The sequence below is a fragment of the Callorhinus ursinus genome, unplaced genomic scaffold, assembly GCF_003265705.2.
Source record: "Callorhinus ursinus isolate GAN/ISIS: 27379988/994484 unplaced genomic scaffold, GSC_fseal_2.0 scaffold24, whole genome shotgun sequence".
Lineage (NCBI taxonomy): Eukaryota > Metazoa > Chordata > Mammalia > Carnivora > Otariidae > Callorhinus > Callorhinus ursinus.
The window spans coordinates 10,068,005-10,082,084 of NW_027397086.1; the positions used below are offsets into that span (position 1 = coordinate 10,068,005).

Sequence of the window (14,080 nt, forward strand, 5' to 3'; positions counted from 1 at the left end):
TTTATTTATTTATTTATTTATTTATTTATTTATTTATTTATTTATTTATTTATTTAATTTATTTGAGAGAGTGAGAGCACAAGCCCAAGTGGGGGAGAAGCAGAGGGAGAGAAAGAAACAGGCTCTCCACTGAGCAGGGAGCCCTATGCGGGGCTGGATCCCAGGACGCTGAGATCATGACCTGAGATAGAGGCAGACTCTTAACCGACTGAGCCACCCAAGCGCCCCTCTTCTGTGCTTCTGTGTCTTCTACTTCTCTTTTGCTTGTAGGGACACCATATACCTTACATGTAATGAGGACACATTATAGGGATTTAGGGCTCACCCTAATCTAAGATGATCTCATTTCTTGATCCTTAATTACATCTGCAAAGATCCTATTCCCAAAATAAGGTCATATTCACAGGTACCAAGAGCTATGGTTGTGTGGGCATATCTTTTTGGGGCCCCTATTTAACCAATTACAAAGGGTATCTAAATTGTTCTTGGATTTTCAGTCTTAGAAACAACTATGCAAAGGAAAACATCATTTTGCATCTCTCTTTGTGCATATGCATATTTTTTTTCCTGTAAGATAGATGTCATTATTATAGACAGGATTGCTGAATCAAAGAATAGGCATATCTACAATTTGACATCTATTTAAAAATTGCCTTCTGAAAAGATGGTACTGATTTGCACTCCCACCAACTGTGTTAAAGCCTACTGTTCAACCCCTTTGCCAAGATGGGTTATTATCCATCTATAATTTTTGCCAATCTGATGAGTTGAAAGTGTTATTTTATTTAGCAAGTTGATTCCATGTAAAGTAACAGTTATTACATCTGCTTACGTATGTTTGTTGGCCAGTAATAATTCTTCCTATGATTAACCTTTTATACCTTTGTCAATTTTTGCATTGGCTTCTGTCTTTTGCTTATCATTTTATAGACATTGTTATACATCATAGAAACCAATTCTTGTCTATTACATGTAAGTTGCAAAAAAAAAGTATATGTTATATATACATACACATACACACACAAATAAAATATGATAAATATGCTGCAGCTAATTTTGCCTAATCCATTGGTCTTGTAACCTTTGTTTGTGGCATCAGGAGTATTTAATATTGAGGAGGTTAAAACTGCCTGGAGTTTCTGGGGTTGGCATTTTGATTGGGAAAGCTTTCCTCACTCCAAGGGTTACAGAAGTATTTCTCTCTCTATATATTTTTTCTCTTTTAAACATTATTAATTGCCTATAATATAGCATAAATAAATATATAAGTATTTCTAATAATAGATATTATTATTGATATTTTAATTATGATAGAAAAAATTAATTTTCTCACTATATATTGTATACATTGAGGGCAGAATCATTCTTTTTGTTTTAATTTGAGTATTAGTTAACATACAATGTTACATTAGTTTCCAGTGCACAACTTACTGATTTGACAAGTTGGTATATTCTGATATGTTCATCACAAATGTAGCTACCATCTGTCCTGTTACATCGCTATTATAATATCCTTGACTGTATTCCTTATGCTCTGCCTTTTATTCCTGTGACTTATTAATTCCACATCTGCAGGCCCGTACCTGTCTCTCCCCTTCACCCATTTTCCCCAGCTCCCTACCTTCATCCCTCCGGCAACCATCAGTTTGTTCTCTCTAATTTATAGGTCTGATTCTGCTTTTTGTTTATTCTTTTTTTTTTTTAAGATTCCATTTGAGTGGTATCATATGGAATTTTCTTTCTCAGCCTAACTTATTTTGCTTAACATAATACCTTCCATGGTGTTAATTCGTGTCCTCTTTTCTTCTTGTTTAGATTTGCCAGAGCTTACTCTATTATATTGGTCTTTTCAAAGAAACGATTTTTAGTTTTGTTGATTACATCTATAATTGTTTTGTTTTATTGCTTTCTCCCTATATAGTCCATTAATCTCCTCCTTTAAATTTCTTTGTTTTATTGTTCTTTTTCTAGCTTTTTTAAGTTAATTATATTTCTTTTCAATATAAATTAAGATTTCTCCTTGTATTTCTTACAGTTTTGCTATATTTCAAAGCTATGTTCTTAAATACATAAAGGTTATGACTGTTTCTTCTTTTCGTAAACTTTATCCACATAAAGTATTCCTTTTTACCCCATTTAAATGTTTTGAATTCTATTTTATCAGAAGTTATTATTTAACTACTAGCTTATCTTTTGTCAGTATTTGACTGGTATATGGTTTTCCATTCCTTTAATTTCAACTTTTCTATCTCAGTGCTCGTGTATAGCTTTTAAATCCATCTCTAGATAAGTTTTTTTGGTTCTTTACCTGTTTTGAGAATGTCTAACTTTTAATGAGATATTTTAAACCCATTCAAGTTTATTGAGTTTATACTTACTCATGTTCTCTTATATTTTCTATTGAATATACTTTCTTATTGTTTCTTTATAGCCTTTCTTGCCTTTTGCTGATTTGCTTTGGTACATCCTTCTTTACCCTTTTATTAAAGATTCACACTAGTTTTCATAATAAAAATAATACTGTATGGAAGGATGTGAAGTACAAGGTAAAGGAGGGCACATGTGGTGATGAGCACTGGGTGTTATATGCAACTAATGAATCGTTGAACACTGCATCAAAAACTAATGATGTACTATATCCTGGCTAATTGAACATAATAATAAAGAAATTATTTATTTTTAAAAAGATTTTTATCTATTTATTTGACAAAGAGAGACACAGGGAGAGAGGGAACACAAGCAGAGGGAGTGGGAGAGAGAGAAGCAGGCTTCCCCCTGAGCAGGGAGTTCAATGTGGGGCTCAATCCCAGAACCCTGGGATCATGACCTCAGCCAAAGGCAGATGCTTAACGACTGAGCCACCCAGGCCCCCCAAGAAATTATTTAAAAAAATAAAATGTGGACAAGACATTAATAAAAAAAAATTCCTGACCCCACTACCTACCTGCTTTCTAAGACATTGCCATTGTTTATAATTTTTTATATACTTCCATAAATTTTCTCTACCTATATAAACATTTGTATCTACATCTGTATCTGTATCTCTATATATTTTGTTTTATACCTGTGGGATATTACTATTCTGTACTGTACTTTTTGCATATAATACATATTAGACACCGTAAATCAAGGATTTTATTTTCCTATTTTGATATCACAAATATTAAATGTTTGATCAAATTCCTTAAAATATTTAAAGGTTAACCAACATGATTTAACATGTAACTCTATTGTATGTATGCTACGTTTACCCTGTGTTTTTATATTTTTAATGTAGGTGTATTGAACATGAACACAATAGAAGTTGTAAGAAGCATTTATGGTTATGGAAATTATATTATGTTCCTAAAAGGTATTCTAAAATTTTATTTTTCTTTTCCTTAGGAGTTTTTAAGAATATCCAGATATGATAAATAAGTGGTCTGTCACTCTTCCAAGGGTTTCTTTGATAATTAAAGATAGCACTGACATTTGATGAAGGTTAATTTTGTTGGTTGTTGGGTTGGTTTTTCCCTCAGTGGCAGGATTAACTGCAGCACTGATGATCTTTGTAGAAGAACACCATTTCACTTACCTTGGACTTATAATGAGCATGTAGTTTGGGGTGATATCTGGGCTCTATGCTTCTATATAATTATTTCAGTCTTTCTAAATAACTGCTTTGTAACAAACACACCAATGATGTATATCATCCATGTACGTATGTATTTCCAATGCTATTTATCTATATGACAAAAGTTGGCAATATTTTCTTCATATAATAAACACAGAGTGCAAATAAGTGATTATCCATAAGGTTTGAGAAATGATCAGTTTTTGTTCCATTATCATGACCTGCCTGATGCCCAACAGCCTCCTTTATTCTCCCTGACCCCAGCCTTATCCACTTCTCTAATTCACTCTCCAAGCTCAGCTGCTCATATGATTATGTTAAAATCCAAATCTGATCATGCTACTTCACCACCTAAAACCACTTCTCCATGACCTATCAGGCAAAATCTATGTAGATTAAGACACTCTCATCCACTGCTCTTGCTAACAGCTCCAGCTCATCTCCCAGCAGCCCTCGCCACTACCCTTTATTGTGTCCCCTTGGCTCCAGCACTTCCTGTTCTTTGCAGTTTTCTTACCTTTTCCTGGAAATGCTCTTCTTTGAAATTTTTTTATTTGAATTCAATTTAGTCAACATATACTGTATTATTAGTTTCAGAGGTAGAATTTAGTGATTCATCAGTTGCATACAACACTCAGTGCTCACTACATCAAGTGCCTTCCTTAATGCTCATCACCCTTTCTTAACTCCCCACTCCTGACAAAAGGCATTTCACATTTGGCAACCCAACTCGGACCTTGGGTTCTTCAAAAAGTGGTCTCCAAAGAATTAAATATTTACTTCTTTGCATTCTTACTGTAGTTTGTACATGCTTTTATTGAAGCACTTATTACCTTCTGTGATCATGTATTTGTTTACATATTTCTCTCCTCTTCTAGAATGAATTCTTTGAAGGCAGACAATTTGTTATTTATCCCCATCTTTATTCTAGGACTGTGCGATGCACATGATAGACACTTAGGAAATAGACTGTTTGGACTCATGATCTTTAGTATTCTGAAAATTCCTTTTGTTTGAACTGTTTTTGATTACATAGTAGAGTTCACTGAGCATAATTTAATTGTAATTTGACAACTTATAACAGCCCTTTCAGTTTATGAAAGTAGGGTAATGAAAACAAAACATGGGAGTGTATATTAGATTGAACCATGTCCTAGTCTGTTCAGGCTGCTAAAACCGAATACCACAGACTGGGTGGCTCATAAACAACAGACATTTATTTCCCACAGTTCTGGAGGCTGAGAAGTCCAAGATCAAGGCACTGGCAGATTTAGTGTTTGGTGAGAGCTCATTTTCTGGTTCACAGATAGCTCTTTTACTGTAATCCCTCATGGCAGAAGGGATGAGGGAATTCCCTGGGGCCTCTTTGGTAAGGACACTAATTCCATTCATGAGGGCTTCACCCTTATGACCTAAGCACCTCCCAAAGATCTCACCTCTAAATGCCATCGCATTGGGGATTAGATTTCAATGTATGAATTGTGGCAGGGGGGAGGGACACAAACATTCAATCTATAACAAACCGTACGGATATGCCTATATCCAAATATTCTTGACCTACACAAACAGCTATTTCATATTGTTCAACTTTATCGATGTTTAGCCAATTGTTCTGAGAATGTAGGAGTCCCTTGTTATCCTTTGCTCTTTTCTTAACCTTCTTCCCACCCAAGGCCACTGATTTAATTTTATTTTCTTGCAATTTGCTTCAAGAGCGTATATGGGAAAACCATAAACACTTCTGATTAATAGATCATGTTAAATTGGTTCCAGGTTAATTAAGGCTCACCTGTGTGTGATAGCTATGAAATATTTTATTTTATTTTCCAGGTATCAGCTGGAGTTGATGCTAACTAAGTCTCTAACTACCTGGGAAATTCAAGGTGTTGGCATTTCAAATAAAGGTAAACAGCTAGTATGATACACTGAATTAGGGAACAGTTTGTTCATTGTAATATGTTTATCATTTTATTGACAGTTTACCCAGAACTTTGGCAATAGCGAATTTTAGACTCGAATTGCAACCTAGTATAAAAAAGAAACATCTATATCTTTGAACATATTTTGTTCACTTAATGTTTTTATAAGCCATCATTTTGTGAGGAACAATTTCATGTTCCTACTTTCCTAAAACCTTTCTGATTTGCTCGGAGGTTGAAGTGGGGGATAAAAACAGGATTCCTTACTGAGTTTTCCCTCAAATTATGGGTAACATTGCAAATCAGTACCATTTGTAAATTATTTTTAAGACTATTTGATTTTTTACAGCTCAACATTTCATCCATTAAGTGGTTTCCATGATTAATGACCTTTCAGCTATACTGAAAAATAAGAGGGAGAGAGACTGCTAAAAAAAATCTATGCAACGTTGTAACCAGAGCACTAACAACAGCAAGGAAAGAACAACAATCCGATGAAGTTACAAAGAGAGTAAGTTCTAACAAAAACCATCATAGTACACATAATACTTTATCTTAAAAATAACAACTTTGGGGGCGCCTGGGTGGCTCAGTTGGTTAAGCAACTGCCTTGCGCTCAGGTCATGATCCTAGAGTCCCAGGATCGAGTCCCTCATCGGGCTCCCTGCTCAGCGGGGAGTCTGCTTCTCCCTCTGACCCTCCCCGCTCTCATGTGCTCTCGCTCTCTCTCAAATAAATTAATAAAAATCTTTAAAAAAAGATAACAACTCTGGCAGAAAGTCGTGTGAGGGAGGGCTGTGGCAGCTGAGTTATGGAGACAGTGAAATGTGTAGACATCTGGGGAGGCTGATGGCCACATGGAGCCAAGATGTAAATAAGTGGGGTGAATGGACATTATGTCATAGTATTCTGTTTCTCATTTGCTGGCTACATTCAGCTGAGTAATGTACTTTGTGTTCAGCTCTTATTACATGGTGGCAAAAAATATTAAAGTGCTAGGGGAAAAAGAAGTATATATGAATCAATGGGATGTGTTGCTCTCGTTCCCTTACTTAATAGTTATTATGAGTTAAGGGGCACCTGGGTGGCTCAGTCAGTTAAGCGGCTGCCTTTGGCTCAGGTCATGATCCCAGGGTCCTGGGATCGAGCCCCGCATTGGGCTCCCTGCTCAGTGGGAAGCCTGCTTCTCCCTCTCCCACTCCCCCTGCTTGTGTTCCCTCTCTCACTGTCTTTCTCTCTGTCAAATAAATAAATAAATAAAATCTTTAAAAAATAGTTATTATGAGCTAAGTAACATGCAGGCCTATAACTGTAGCAGAACAGGCGATAGCTAAAAAAAAGTTGTGTGTATGTCCTTAATACTTTTACCCAGTGCCCTAAATGGAATGATTCCAGGGCTAATGGAAGTTATTGATGCTTTGTGGTGGTGGTGGTGGTGGTTGAAGTTCATGAATTGCTGGCAGTAATGTGAACACTGACTGGATAGTTGATGATGTTAATAAATTACTGTTTTTGAGGGTGAGGTTTAAAAAAAGGAAGTTACTGTCTTTGGGAGGTACATACTGAAATGTTTACAGATAAAATAAAGATGCTGGGATTCGCATCAAAATATTCCAGGGAGTGCAGGAGAGATGGGCACAGAGGAAACAGACCTGGCCAGAAGCAGACCCTTCCCACTGCAGTAAGCTGATGGTGGACCTACAACTGGGACCTTGGCTTTTTGATTTCTAGGCCTGTGTTCTTTTCGTTCTAGAAAAAACTGGTTCCATGTGTTTCAGATCAATAAAATTGGTCTTAAGTAAATTGTGCTAAGAGTTGCAGTCCATTAAAAATGAGTATGTAATCCAGGAATTAAAACCCCAAATCCCAGTCTAGAGTGCCCAGATAGCTAATACCATTTTATCTTTTGGAGTTCTGGTTAGAGCAGTTTTCTTGAGGAAACTTCCATTAGCCCCAAGCCCAAGCTCTGATAGAACTGTTACTTTCCTTTCTATTATTTACCTCAAGTCTATCGTTACACACTCATAAGCATGCTTATGTAGTTAATGTCTGTCTCTCCTACTAAAAATATCTAACATTTACTGAGGACTTACTCAAGGTCAGATTCTGTCCTAAGCTTTTTACAAGAATCAATGTGCCTAATTCTCACCACAACCCTACTGAAGTATGTATTTTACTTGTTCTCCTTTTACAAATAGGGAAACTGAGGTACTGAGCGATTAAGTAATATGCATAAGGTCCAACAGTGAGGAGCAGAGGCAGGACCCAAGCCCAGCAGTCTGATTCATGAGTCCACACACTGAAGCTCCCTGAGAGCAGCAACTGTCTCTGTTTGCATCCTCAGTACTCATCTGCCAAGAGTGTGTGCACACTAAATAACTGTGAAATAAATGCACCGTCTGAATGCCAGCTCAGGAACGGCTCATACTTGGCTGTGCAGCCCTGAGCATGTTACTTGACCTCTTTGAATTCAACATTTACCCTCACCGCCATGCTTAGAGTTGTAAAACCCAAACGAGATCATGGAGGTGAAAACCACTTGGACAAGCATGAATGGTTAAACAAATATACAAGTAAGAGATGACATAGTAAGGATGCTTCATAATTTGTTTTCTTCTAAGTACTTTAATTATATGAGAGAATCGTGGATTTGGATTCAGTTTTGATCAAAAAGCATTTTAAGGAAAGTTAAGACAGTTAGAGGTCTTTTTCCACGGCACCTCAGTGGGGCACATTATTTGGTAACCATTCTCACTGGCTTGAGGAACTTGCCAGTGAGGATAGCTAGCTGCTTTTAAAGGCTTCACATAGATCTTAAATTCTTCCTTAATCTTTTAGAATATGCTCTAATTCATTTCCTTCAGGGTGCAGCTTTCACAAGATTTATGTATATTATTTATGCTTTTAATTAAGGCCTCAAGTAGAATAGAAGCACACTTAACATTACTTGGGAATTGATTTCCATTTTAAAAACAGTAGAGGGGTCACTCACTTTTGATTGGCTGTCCTAATTATAAACCCATTAAATAAATGGTTACCTAAAAAAAGAGTTTATGAAACAGACAATCAGAAACAGTGAATTGCTCTTACTTCTGGTGCCCACGTGCTTTCATTAGAAGAGGGCCCTGGAGTAGATAGAGGTCCAGTCCTAGGCATCAGCCCCAAATTCTGCCATCGTAGCCAAACTTTCAGGTTTTTAATAAGCTCCTTGACTCCTCTGAAATACTACAGCAACTTGAAGTTATAGATTCCAAGTCATTCTATATTAAAAGCAAGTAAAAAGAGGAAATCTTTGAGAGACAAGTTCAATGGGGATGTTCGCTCTACCCACATTTATCAGCATTGACTCAGGTGACAGGCACTGAGATGGGGATATTCAGAAGTGACTCCTGGGGCATAAAAGCTACAGAAGAATTCCCAAACACCCTTTAACATTGTTATCAATATATAAATTTCCTTTTTGCTACAACTGGGATCATTTTGTAATAGCAAGATCTCTTGACCAAACTTGGCCTGATGCCCTGATTTGTGTTGGCTGGCTCCTGGTCCTTGCTCTTTTCTTGACTATCTTCATGGTGGTCTGTTCAGTCCTGGCTACTGATGGCCAGAGAGAAGTTCTCCTTAGTTGAACACATGGTGGCAGAAAAATTCAACTTTCCCCCCTCTAAGATCAAAGTCTTAAAATGAAATATTTAAATATATTTCCTTATGAATTCTGCTTTCTATTACAAGAGAATACTCTGTATTGCCAAAAACAATAATCTTTGGTAGTTCTACTAGAATTCAACATCATGTTTCAGTATTCATGAATATGGAATGCAAAAGATGAAACACTTGTGTCAGAGACTGCTAACTAACCCAGAATTAGTTCTTTCTTTCCTCTTTATTATCAAAACCTGAATTTTAGCTGGTCACATTGCTGCTCAATTTCCCTTGAAGTTGGGTACAGCCTATTCCCAAGTCTCCTGATGAAATGTATTTATGGGACTTCGAGGAAGGTGCTCAAAGAAAGTTGATTCAATAGGGAGGGGTCTCTTTTCTGCCTTCCTTTTAAAAAAATTTTTATTGTTATGTTAATCACCATACATTACATCATTGGTTTTTGATGTAGTGTTCCATGATTCATTGTTTGTGCATAACACCCAGTGCTCCATGCAGAACGTGCCCTCTTTAATACCCATCACCAGGCTAACCCATCCTCCCGGCCCCCTCCCCTCTAGAACCCTCAGTTTGTTTCTCAGAGTCCATCGTCTCTCATGGTTCGTCTCCCCCTCCGATTTCCCCCCCTTCATTCTTCCCCTCCTGTTATCTTCTTTTTTTTTCTTAATATATATTGCATTATTTGTTTCAGAGGTACAGATCTGTGATTCAACAGTCTTGCACAATTCACAGCGCTCACCATAGGACATACCCTCCCCAGTGTCTATCACCCAGCCACCCCATCCCTCCCACCCCCCACCACTCCAGCAACCCTCAGTTTGTTTCCTGAGATTAGGAATTCCTCATATCAGTGAGGTCATATGATACATGTCTTTCCCTGATTGACTTATTTCACTCATCTGCCTTCTTTTGGTAGCCCTCAACTCAGAAACAATGGTTGGAGCTCCAGCAGCCATCTCGGATCATAAGGTAACACTAAAGATGAAAGCTGGATGATAGCATGGTGGAACAAAAAGATAATGGCCCTTGCCTCTCATGACATTTAGAAATGCCATCGCAGCCTTGGACTTCTTTTATGCGAGAAAGAAATAAACATCTATCTCATTTAGCCAACAGTGATTTTGGTTGTCTGCTATATGCAGCCAGAACATAAGTCTAATTATTATAAACTCATTTTGTTTCCCTGGCCCTGTGTAGTTCCCCCATCATAATGCTCATCACAGTTTGGTTTAACTGTTTGTTTGGTAGTCTGTTTTCAACACTAGACCCCAAGCTCCTTGAGCATCCTGTCTAGTTCCCTGTTGCTGCCCCAGCCACTAGCTCAGTGTCTGGCACATTTTAGATGCCCAGTAAACATTTGTTGAATGAATGACTGCAGGTACACCTAAATCTCAATTCTCTCTCCTCTTTTCCTCTTCTCTATCCTTTATATGTTATCCCAACTGTCCAACTTCTCCACCTGATTGCCATCCTTCATGTCTCTGCATCGCTAATGACAACCCGGCCATCTCTCTATCTCATCCCAGCACCTCACACCCCCTCCCTCATCATTCCCAGCTCTCTCTACCACATCCTTCATTCCCAAGTCAGGGATGCCTGGGATGCACACCACCGATTTCACAAGGGTCAGGACCTGAGTCTTAAAAGGGGGAGCTAGGATGCTAATATCGGCCTTCTCTCCAAGTTCACTTGAAGCTGGATCCCATGTGGCACCTGGGTCTGGGGTTCCAAGGACTCTGAGGGAATTCTGAGAGGCAATTCCAAACCTCAACCATGGTCTTAACAGTTCTCAAGGTTTCCCTTCGCCACGGCCTGGACCAGGGCTTGGTGCAAGCCTCCCCCCTTATGCGACAGAATTAGCGCTCCCCCTTTCCCAAATCCCTGTGGTCTCAGGCCCAGGTTCTGTCCCCAAGACCTGGTACAGTAGCTGCTCAGATGAGGAAACCTGCCCATGCAAGTGAAAGGCTGCCAGGGATGTCCACATGGAGCTGCTTTGTTCACTCCCCTGACAGAGGAGGAGAAAAGCCTTTAAGAGACCCCACCCTCAGCCCAGCCAGATTGAATCCATCATCCCCCAAGATTTTATTTTCCTAAGGGAAAAATGCAGAACTCCCAGAAGTGATTCTATGTGGTCTAGAGGCAGTATGTTATTAAGATGCTAGGTACATGCGGTATGGGATTTAGCATCTATTTCTTCCTAATATCATATATGCCTTACTTCTAATCTTTGAATCTCTGCCTCCTCCCTAGTCCAGTAAACCTAATACCTAGTCTATTTCTTTCTTTCTTTTTTCTTTACAGCTTTAAAAAGATTATAGTAAGATCTATGTAACATAATGTTTATTATTTTAACCATTCATAAGTGTACAACTCAGTGGCATTAAATACATTCCCAATGTCATGTAACCATCAACATCATTTATAGCCAAAACCTTTTCATCATCTGCAACAAAAACTCTGTACCCATTAAATGATGACTGCCCCTCCTGGTCTGTTTCTTGATCAGGGACCCGGCCTCCATCTCGGCCATCCCCTGGTCTCAGCCATATAGTTAGGTAGGTATTACCCTTTTGCCAACAATCCTCCTTAATGTGATTTTCTGCCTGGCCTCTTGAGGAATACACCAGGATGACCTACTTGTTATGACATCTCTTTGCTGGACCGTGATACTGGCTGTCTCTCTGATCTTGTCCCATTTTGAAAGTGCCCTATAGTTGCTGGTTGCCAAAATGAATGCTCTCTAAGCACCTACAGGCTAAGACGCAGTCTGTCCCACCATTGGGAACTGGCTTACTTTTAGGTCATAACTCCTAATTCATGCCAGTCTGTAAGTCTGCTGAAAGTAACTGGGCTGTTGTGTCCTTCTGACAACCGTCTCCTTCCGAAGCACTTCAACCTCCTTGTCATTCTCCTCCCAGACTGCAATCCCTTTGCCACTTCTCATTTTCCTAGTCCTCAGTCCTTCTATAGCTTCAGTAACTTCTGGAAGTATCCCAGAGCCAAGGCCAGCAATTTGATGTTGTCTATTATAGTCTCTTGCAAGTTTCTCATCTCCTTGACATTCTTTGATCACTCTGCCAATGTCTTGCACTGAGTTATTTGAAGAGACTCCATGAGATGTGTTAAGAGACTTATCTTTGGAGTGAGACGTGGGTCCACTCCTGGCTTAGCTACTCCAGAGCTGGCTTCATGGGCGTGCAACTTGTGCAGTCACATGGGGCCCAGCACTCAGAAGGGCCCTACTTGCTTTTGAAATTATTATTTTTTAAAAGATTTTATTTATTCATTTGAGACACAGAGATACAGAGAGAGAGAGAGCTTGAATAGGGAGAGAGGCAGAGGGAGAGAGAGAACCAGGCTCCCCGCTGAGCCAGGAGCCCGATGTGGGGCTCGATCCGAGGACCCTGGGATCACGACCTGAGCCGAAGGCAAACACTTAACCATCTGAGCCACCCAGCCACCCCTGCTTTTGAAATTATTAATAACTTTATCTTTGAACTTGTATCTTGTATGTCTGACAGGGAAATGGAGCAGGCGTGTGAACAGAGGACATAGGTATGATACATGTGCCCAACATTCCTTGCTGCCCCATTCACACCAAGCATTCACGATACCCCACGAACACAGAATTCCAGTGGACCCACAGTGTGCAGAAGTTTAGTGAGACTCAAAGTGAGTACAAAATACGCATGTCACATCTATGACTGAGCAAGCAGGGGTGCTGAAAGCCCCTGGAGGCCACATATTCCTTTGGGACCAGAACTTGGTTTGAATGCAGAAAAAAAGCAGTGGCATTCTGAGAAACACGAATGATGGGAACCTCATCATATTCTTTCTTGTTCATGTTAATAGCCAACAACTTACCCTAAATAGATGACACAGAAGGAGGGAGAGGGACAGTGTAACCCATAGCTCCTTTTCCTTTCAGGCCTTCCCTAGTCTTCAATAAGCAAAGGTAGAGAGTGTTGGTAGAATACACACATGTAAAAAAATAAAATAACAGTTGAGTTTGTTTTGTGCTACATTTCCAATGTTGTGGTAAGAGGAAAGGATATATGCATGTATGAGCTATGAAAAACAAACTGTCTAATTTTGATGATTCTACATATGAATTAAGTGCATTTTAAACTGGCATTGCGCAAAATAAATATAAATGGTAAAATTCATGCCATTAATTTAAACCTCTAATTTTCCTTGACTTAGAATAAAATCAAATAGCAAATAAAAAAAACGCCATGGCAACTTGAGGGAGAGACCACAGAAGAAAGGAAAAGACTTTTTATGTTTTAATACCTTTAACAGCACTTTTTCTTACTTTTTGAACAAGCAGGTTCACATTTTCATCTTGCAGTGGGACCCTCACATTGTACAGGTGGCCTTGACTACCTCTTTCTATGTGATTCTGGGCTTCCTTCCTTCCTTCCTTTAAGCCCTTTCTGATCATCAGTTTCTTTGTCTATAAAATGGGAATGATGCCAAATCATGCCAACCAACATCAAGCGGTCTCTGCTTCTAGGCAATCACTTTATTCATTTCCTATTTTTTTTTCTATCTAACTTCCATGAAGATATCTATGAGGCATTCTGGTGAGGGGGAATTTATGGATAAATGGAGGAAAAGAAAATTATATAAAAGAGGGGGCAGACTAAGCCTTTAAGAGGGTTAGCAGTGATTTTTAGAGAAAAATCCATTGAAGGGGTCTGTGATACTCGGCTTCCCCCCCCCCCAATTAATGGAGACTTTTGCATGTTTGCAGGCAGAAAGAAAGGAATTGATAAAGCAGGAGAAATAAGATGCTTAAAAAATAATCGTAAGAACTCCTTACATGTTTATATGATTTTCAATGCTCAGAGATTTCACATTTCAGCATTCTTATAAGAAGGCAAGG

At 38.7% G+C, this 14,080-nt stretch overlaps 1 long non-coding RNA gene across 1 annotated transcript in view; it reads left to right on the forward strand.

Annotated features, from left to right (window-relative positions):
• The window catches only part of LOC141369958 (uncharacterized), a 9,002-nt gene extending 2,984 nt beyond the window's left edge, over positions 1-6,018 (forward strand). Inside the window, exons 2-4 of the long non-coding RNA XR_012373565.1 lie at positions 3,278-3,352; positions 5,444-5,517; positions 5,882-6,018. This is a non-coding gene — a long non-coding RNA (uncharacterized lncRNA). The remainder of the gene's footprint in view (positions 1-3,277; positions 3,353-5,443; positions 5,518-5,881) is intronic.
• Positions 6,019-14,080: the final 8,062 nt, after the last annotated feature.